Genomic DNA, 6,997 nt, shown 5'->3' with positions numbered 1-6,997 from the left:
AAAGTGGGGAACACCCCCAAAGGTAGTGGAGAATGACCGAGCTAAGATCCTGTGGGACTTCCAGATCCAGACAGACAAAATGGTAATGGCGAACTAACCGGACATTGTGGTGGTGGATAAACAACAGAGGAAAGCAGTTGAGGTGGATGTAGCAATACCGAGTGATTGCAACATCAGGAAAGAGCACGAGAAACTGGAGAAATACCAGGGCCTCAGAGAGGAACTGGAAAAGGCCTGGAAGGTAAAGACCACAGTGGTGCCTGTGGTCATCGGGGCCCTAGGGGCAGTCACCCCCAAACTGAAGCAGTGGCTACAACAGATCCCAGGAACAACATCAGACATCTCAGTCCAGAAATGTGCAGTTCTAGGCACAGCCAAGATACTGCGCAGAACCCTCAAGCTCCCAGGCCTCTGGTAGAGGACCCGGGCTCAGAGGATGAAACAAAGACCACCCGCGGAGGGTGAGAAGGGAATTTTATATAAAAGGCCAGAATAAAATGATCTGTTTTTTCATATAATGATGTTAGTTTTAATAAAATATTTCACTGAATGGATTTATTAAATCCATTATATGCTCTTTTTCCCTCCTCATCAAGTAATTATTGCATGTACATTTGGAGTCAATCTAATTCAAGATGGCTGCCACAGCTAAACTTTAGCCTAGACAAAAAAAAGTCTACAACTCAAGGAATTTTACAGACATGGAGCTAAATTTGATGGTGGCATAGAGTCATTCAGTACTTACTCTCTGAACGCTAACAGATCTCAAGAGATCTCATAATATGGCATGAAATCACATGTCAGGTAACTAATTTGCCAACGTAGGACCCACTATCACCCCTTAATGACAAGTTGCAACCCAAATCAAGGACAGGTTTCAACTTCTCATTGAATGAACCTGAGAAAGTTGAATAGAATGTCACAGTTTGCCAACACACAAAAACAAGTTTAAAGATAAATCCAAACAACCAGCAAGTGGAGATGCTACAGAGGAAAATATTCCCTTTAATGCTCCGTTAGCTGTATTTGATTTAAAACCAAAATTCTTCACTTCAGTAACTTCAGCCTTTTTAACAAACACAACAGTACTTTCTCACACAAAAAGAAAATAAGAAAGTCCAACTACTCAGAAAAAGTTTCAAAAAGACTCAAATTTTGTAGCTTTGGTTGAGTACCCACTGACTGAATGTAAAACGATGTCTTAAAATTAATCAGTCCTAATGCAAGCATTAAATCAGAACATTTATTTTTTATTTTTCATCTCTTTTGCCCATGCAAAGGCCCACCCACCAGTTGAGAATCACTGGTCTTAAAGCTCTATCATTGATAATCGCGGCGGGCGATATGCATTCCATTAAAATATTCTAGGCTTTTAAGTATTCTCTTTATGGTTTGTAGAGGTGCACACAATGATGATCATCAGTTTATCAACACCTTTGATCTGCAGCACCTGACTGATACAAGACTTTTTTAGCACTTTTTTTTCTCTATCATTAATAATCGCGGCGGGCGATATGCATTCCATTAAAATATTCTAGGCTTTTAAGTATTCTCTTTATGGTTAGCATGGTCGTGTGAAAAGTGACAAATTTTATACAAAAAATTGTCTCGCAAGTGTTTTCTAAAAAGCAGCTCAATTTACCAAACGTCATTAAAAAGCTGTGNATGTCAGTGAGAGGAAAACTAAATTTGTGAAATTGTTCTGAACTGCCTTTGAATAGAGACTGCTTGTAAATTCGGCATACATTTTTGACAAATCACTGACTATTGTTTTACAACATTAAACATTTTCACACCTCACGTCGGGGAGTCTTAGCGGTGAAAACACACCTGGAAACAAGCAGACCTACAATATAAAAGTTAGTGACGTTTTGTTGCAAAGCTCATTTCTTTAACAAGACCTGCGCCGAATCGATGTTTAGCTCCTTGTGAAAACAAAACAGTGGCATAGTTGTGTTGATATTCCATAAATATTACGAGAAGATCTATAGAACAATAACTTTAGAGATTTTTATTCTATTTATTTATTATAATTTGGCTTTCGATCCAAAGAGCAGAGCTAGTGCAGACATGAACGTCCTTTTCCCTTGTTACAAAAGAACACCCGTCTAACGTGATAATGCATACAGAGTCTTCAGCTGTGACTGAGGACAACATGAAGGCGGACAGTGTTCAGTGCAGCCTGACCCTGGCAGCACCAGCAGCTTGATGGAGCCCGAGACGGATGGATTACAGATGACAATCATACTAATACATTATCAGTACCTTCCGGATTATAACAAAGCGGCTGACAAAATAATGAATGAATGTTAAACGTACCTTCAATGTCGACTTTGTATTCCCCTCGTTCACCAAAACAAAACAGCTGTCATTCGTCTCCCCAACATACAGGAAGTGATGTGATTGCTGTCGGTTGTTTTTTTTGTTGGTTTTTTTGCTTTAGTTTATTAATAATTTCAATGGCACAGGTTTAAAATACACATTTGTTTTTCTAGCTTGCTTTATGGGATTTAATAAAATACAATATAATAAAATAAAAATAAATGAGAGCAAGCAAAACAGTGTTCGAGGTACTACAGATCTTCCCCTATATGGCAAGCGATTTTACCATTTAATGGACTGCCGTTAACAGTAATGATAATCTAACAGTCTACTGTACAAAAAATCTTTGCTTTTAAGATCAAAATTATTCTATGGCAAAAGTCCATTTTAACCAGTGGTGCAGTATTTTTCATTTGAGATGTCCAGAATGATAATTTTTACCTCTACAGAGAATATTCTAAACATCTGAAATACAGTTCTTACAATGGAAAATCCCCATTTTGGCCATTTAACATTAGTTTTTTTTAATTTTATTTATTTCAATTGTCGATTGTGTATTCAAATATTTAATTATAGCCCGCTGTCATAGTCAAAGGAGAAAACAATAATGCTTTTGCCTGTCATTACCTCTGACAAAGAGATTTTTGGTAGTGTTGGTTGGTTACTTTGTCTGATAGCAAGATTACTTAAAAAGTAATGAACAAATTGCTGTAGTGGTTGTAAATGAAACACAGTTAAACTCACAAACTTTATTACAAATGTGTTATCACACCAGGCGCCGTGATAGAGTTATGCTCAATCTCATTCTTCCCTGCACTCAACCATTCAGCTGGCAGAGGAGCTTCTAAACGCAACTGAAGTCAGGGGTGAAAGTATTTTTAAGTTACTGCTGGTACTATGACAAAAAGCATATATATATATATATATATATATATATATATATATATGTGGAAAAGGCTGCCTAAAGGGAGACTGTCATGCTTGCCCTTTAAGGGGCGGAGCCTAGACCGCCAGTGAGCAGCATGCAGACCAGGAAGAGCAGAGATGAGAAAGAAGCTGCACCGGAGTTTACAGTCCTAAGTTTGTGTTGTTTAGTTGCTGTTTACAGTTCGTTTGCCAACTCATTCGACTTGTGTGCGTGAAAATAGAAGTAAGTAACATTAAGTAACGCTCCTTGGATGGACACTACAGGGCCCAGCTCAAACCATTGAGTCCATCACGAATGTAAGTCACTGTCTCTTCACATCTACACCATCCCCCGCAGAGCTGTTCTCATGTGTAGAGAAGTTATGGCAGATGGATGTGCTCCCTTACCGCAGTGAGAAGTTAGCGGTTAGGTCACGACAAGACCAAGAGGCAGTCAGACTCCTGCAAGAACAGACAGTGAGAGTCAATGTCAGTGGTGTTGAGCGTTATGCCACACCCCTTCTTCGAGTTAAAAATATGCCTCCCTTGAAAGCCACTCCAGAAGCAGTGTTGCCCCTCCTGAGAGGTATAGAGAAGCGCCTAGCCAAATCACCAGGGCAAGCTGCGGCCTATCAGCGGGAGATCGAGAAGCTCGTTGAAGCTGGCTATGTCGTGAAGTTGGGGGACCACCAATTGAAGACCAGTGTTGAAGCTTGGTATATACCCCATCATATGGTTCAACATAATGGGAAGAATCGGGTAGTGTTCAACTGCTCATTTCAGTACCAAGGCTACAACCTGAATCAACTCCTTCTACCAGGTCCCACTCTTGGCCCTGCGTTGCTACCAGTGTTACTACGCTTCAGGGAGCATGCTGTGGCCTTCAGCAGCGATATCCGTGGCATGTTCCACCAGGTGAGGCTCCTACCTAAAGATCGACCCCTGCTGCGGTTCTTATGGCGGGACATGAAGCGAGACAATCCCCCTGATGTTTATGAGTGGCAGGTACTTCCCTTTGGAACCACTTGCAGTCCTTGTTGTGCAACGTTTGCATTGCAGAAACACGTCACAGACCACAGCCAACCAGAAGATGACGTGTGTGTTGCTATCAACAAGTCGTTCTACGTGGACAACTGTTTACAGAGTCTCCCATGTCCAGTAGCCGCCAAGGCACTCGTGGACAAACTGCACCATCTTCTGGCGGGCGGGGGATTCGAGCTAAGGCAGTGGGCGAGTAACAATCCCAATGTCATTCACCATCTTCCTCCAGACACCAAGTCAACTAGCTGTGAGTTGTGGCTCAATCAAGATCAGTCTGATATCCAAGAGCCAGCCCTCGGACTTCACTGGAATTGTAAGTCTGATACCCTCACTTACAAACACAGACACATCGATTGCTCAGTGGCTACTATGAGGAACATCTATAGAGTTTTAGCTAGCCAGTATGACCCTCTTGGCTACATAGTTCCTTATACCACCCGAGCCAAAGTTATTGTGCGCCACCTATGGGAGAAAAGGAGGGACTGGGATGACCCACAACTCCCTGAGGAGCTCCTGCAGAAGTGGTACGCATGGGAAGCAGAGCTGGCACAGCTGCATAAGATCACCCTACCAAGGTGCTACACTAGTCCTGGTCTGGACCAACCCAATTGTAAGAGAGACATCCATGTGTTCTGTGATGCGTCTGAACAGGCATATGGATCAGTGGCCTATCTGAGGACAGAGAGTCCAGAGGGAGAAGTTGAGGTAGCTTTCCTTGCAGCTCGGTCTCGTGTTTCCCCAAAAAAGCAACAATCCATTCCTCGGTTAGAGTTGTGCGCTGCTCTAACAGGTGCCCAGCTCTACAAGGTCATCAGCACTGAGTTGACCCTTCCCATTCGCAGCTGCATCTTTTGGTCTGATTCGGCCACAGTTCTAACCTGGTTGGGTTCAGACTCCTGCAGATACAAGGTCTTCGTAGGCACTCGTGTAGCGGAGATACAAAAACTGACAGAAGCTGCCACATGGAGGTATGTGCCATCACGAGATAACCCAGCAGACGACATCACTCGTGGCCTCACTATCCAAGACATCAGTACAGGTAGTAGATGGACAGATGGACCTGTATTCTTGAAACTAGCTCCAAGTAACTGGCCTGATCTACCACCCCCACACCAGAGTGAACCTGAAGGTGAGCTGAAGCGACAAGTTGTTTGTCTATCTATGTCCAGCTCTAGTGTCCCAGATCCACACCAGTACCGGACTTGGGACAACTTCTTAGAAGCCACTGCACATCAGCTTTACGGGGCGGCTGACCCCAACCACCCCCTCACTGCTGATTCCTACGCTGCTGCTGAGCTAGAGGCGCTACAACAAGCCCAGAAAGAGTCATTGCTTGAGGAAATCACCCAGTTAAAAGACGGTAAACCCATTTCCAAATCTAGTCGCCTTCTTCTACTAGCACCTGAATTTGATGAGAAAACAGGACTCATCAGAGTAGGAGGCCGTTTACGCCGCAATCCTGACCTGACAGTAGAGGAAGTGCACCCTGTTGTTCTGGACCCCAGACATGCTTTGACCCAACTCATCATACAAGATTATGATTATAAGCTTCAGCATCCCGGGCCAGAAAGGGTGTTTGCTGAGATCAGAAGGAGATACTGGGTGTTACGTGGGCGTGAAGCAGTACGCCGCCATCAGAGATCCTGTGTTGAGTGCAAGAGGTGGAAGGGACGCCCAAATCCACCCAGGATGGCAGACCTCCCTCCAGCCAGACTGCGTCTGTTTAAACCACCATTCTATTCTACAGGTGTGGATTGTTTTGGCCCATACATCGTCAAGATTCGACGCAGTAGCGAGAAAAGGTGGGGAATATTGTTTAAATGCCTAACTACAAGAGCAGTCCACCTTGACCTGATTCCCAGTATGGACACAGATGCGTTCCTAATGGCTCTGAGACGCTTTATAGCCAAACGTGGGAAACCTAAGGAGATTCTCTGTGACCAGGGTACGAACTTCAGAGGAGGAGAACGTGAGCTGCAGGAATCATTTCAAGCACTTCATCCCGACCTCAAAGAGCGGCTCGCATACCAGCAAATCAGATTTGCCTTCAATCCTCCTGGATCCCCCCACTTCGGAGGTTGCTGGGAGCGAGAAATCCGCTCACTAAAGATTGCTCTTCAGGTCATCCTTGGAGCCCAAACTGTCACTGAAGAGGTGTTACACACAGTTTTGATCGAAATCGAGGGGATGCTCAATTCAAAACCTCTGGGTTACACTTCATCTGAAGTAGCAGATCCTGACCCCGTCACCCCTAACTACCTTCTCATGGGGCGGCGGGATGCCTCGTTGCCACAAGTTGTCTATGACGGTCCAGAGATTCTCGGGCGGAGAAGATGGAGGCACAGCCAAAATCTAGCCGACCATTTCTGGCATCATTTCCTAAAATACTACCTGCCAGGACTCCAAGCCCGTCAAAAATGGCAGACTGAATAGGCCAATCTACAAGTCGGAGATGTGGTCATGATTGTGGACAATCAGCTTCCGCGGGCCCTTTGGCCTGTGGGTAAAGTATCTCAAGTTTTTCCTGGACCAGACACCCGGATCAGATCAGCTGAAGTAACTGTAAAGGGAAGAACGTATGTACGACCAGTTGCAAGACTTGTCAACCTACCTGCCTTGCCTACGGACGATTAATCACCCCCTTTACCTCAGCCTTTTTAGTTATTCGTATTCACAAGTGAATACGGGGGCGGCTGTGGAAAAGGCTGCCTAAAGGGAGACTGTCATG

The 6,997-nt window shown here is 44.2% G+C and overlaps 1 protein-coding gene across 3 annotated transcripts in view; it reads right to left on the bottom strand.

Annotated features, from left to right (window-relative positions):
* The window catches only part of LOC108246530 (tubulin-specific chaperone cofactor E-like protein), a 27,230-nt gene extending 24,838 nt beyond the window's left edge, over window positions 1-2,392 (bottom strand). For 2 of the 3 annotated variants that reach the window (XM_017434128.3, XM_017434129.3), the window contains exon 1: window positions 2,320-2,385. The gene's annotated coding sequence lies outside the window, so the exon portion shown is untranslated. Of the gene's footprint in view, window positions 1-2,319 lie in introns of all 3 variants that reach the window. The other variant, XM_017434127.3, reaches the window with a different exon arrangement.
* Between the last annotated feature and the right edge of the window lie 4,605 nt (window positions 2,393-6,997).

The sequence above is a fragment of the Kryptolebias marmoratus genome, linkage group LG2, assembly GCF_001649575.2.
Source record: "Kryptolebias marmoratus isolate JLee-2015 linkage group LG2, ASM164957v2, whole genome shotgun sequence".
Lineage (NCBI taxonomy): Eukaryota > Metazoa > Chordata > Actinopteri > Cyprinodontiformes > Rivulidae > Kryptolebias > Kryptolebias marmoratus.
Note: the sequence above shows the minus strand (reverse complement) of the source record. Positions and strands in the feature narration are given on the sequence as shown.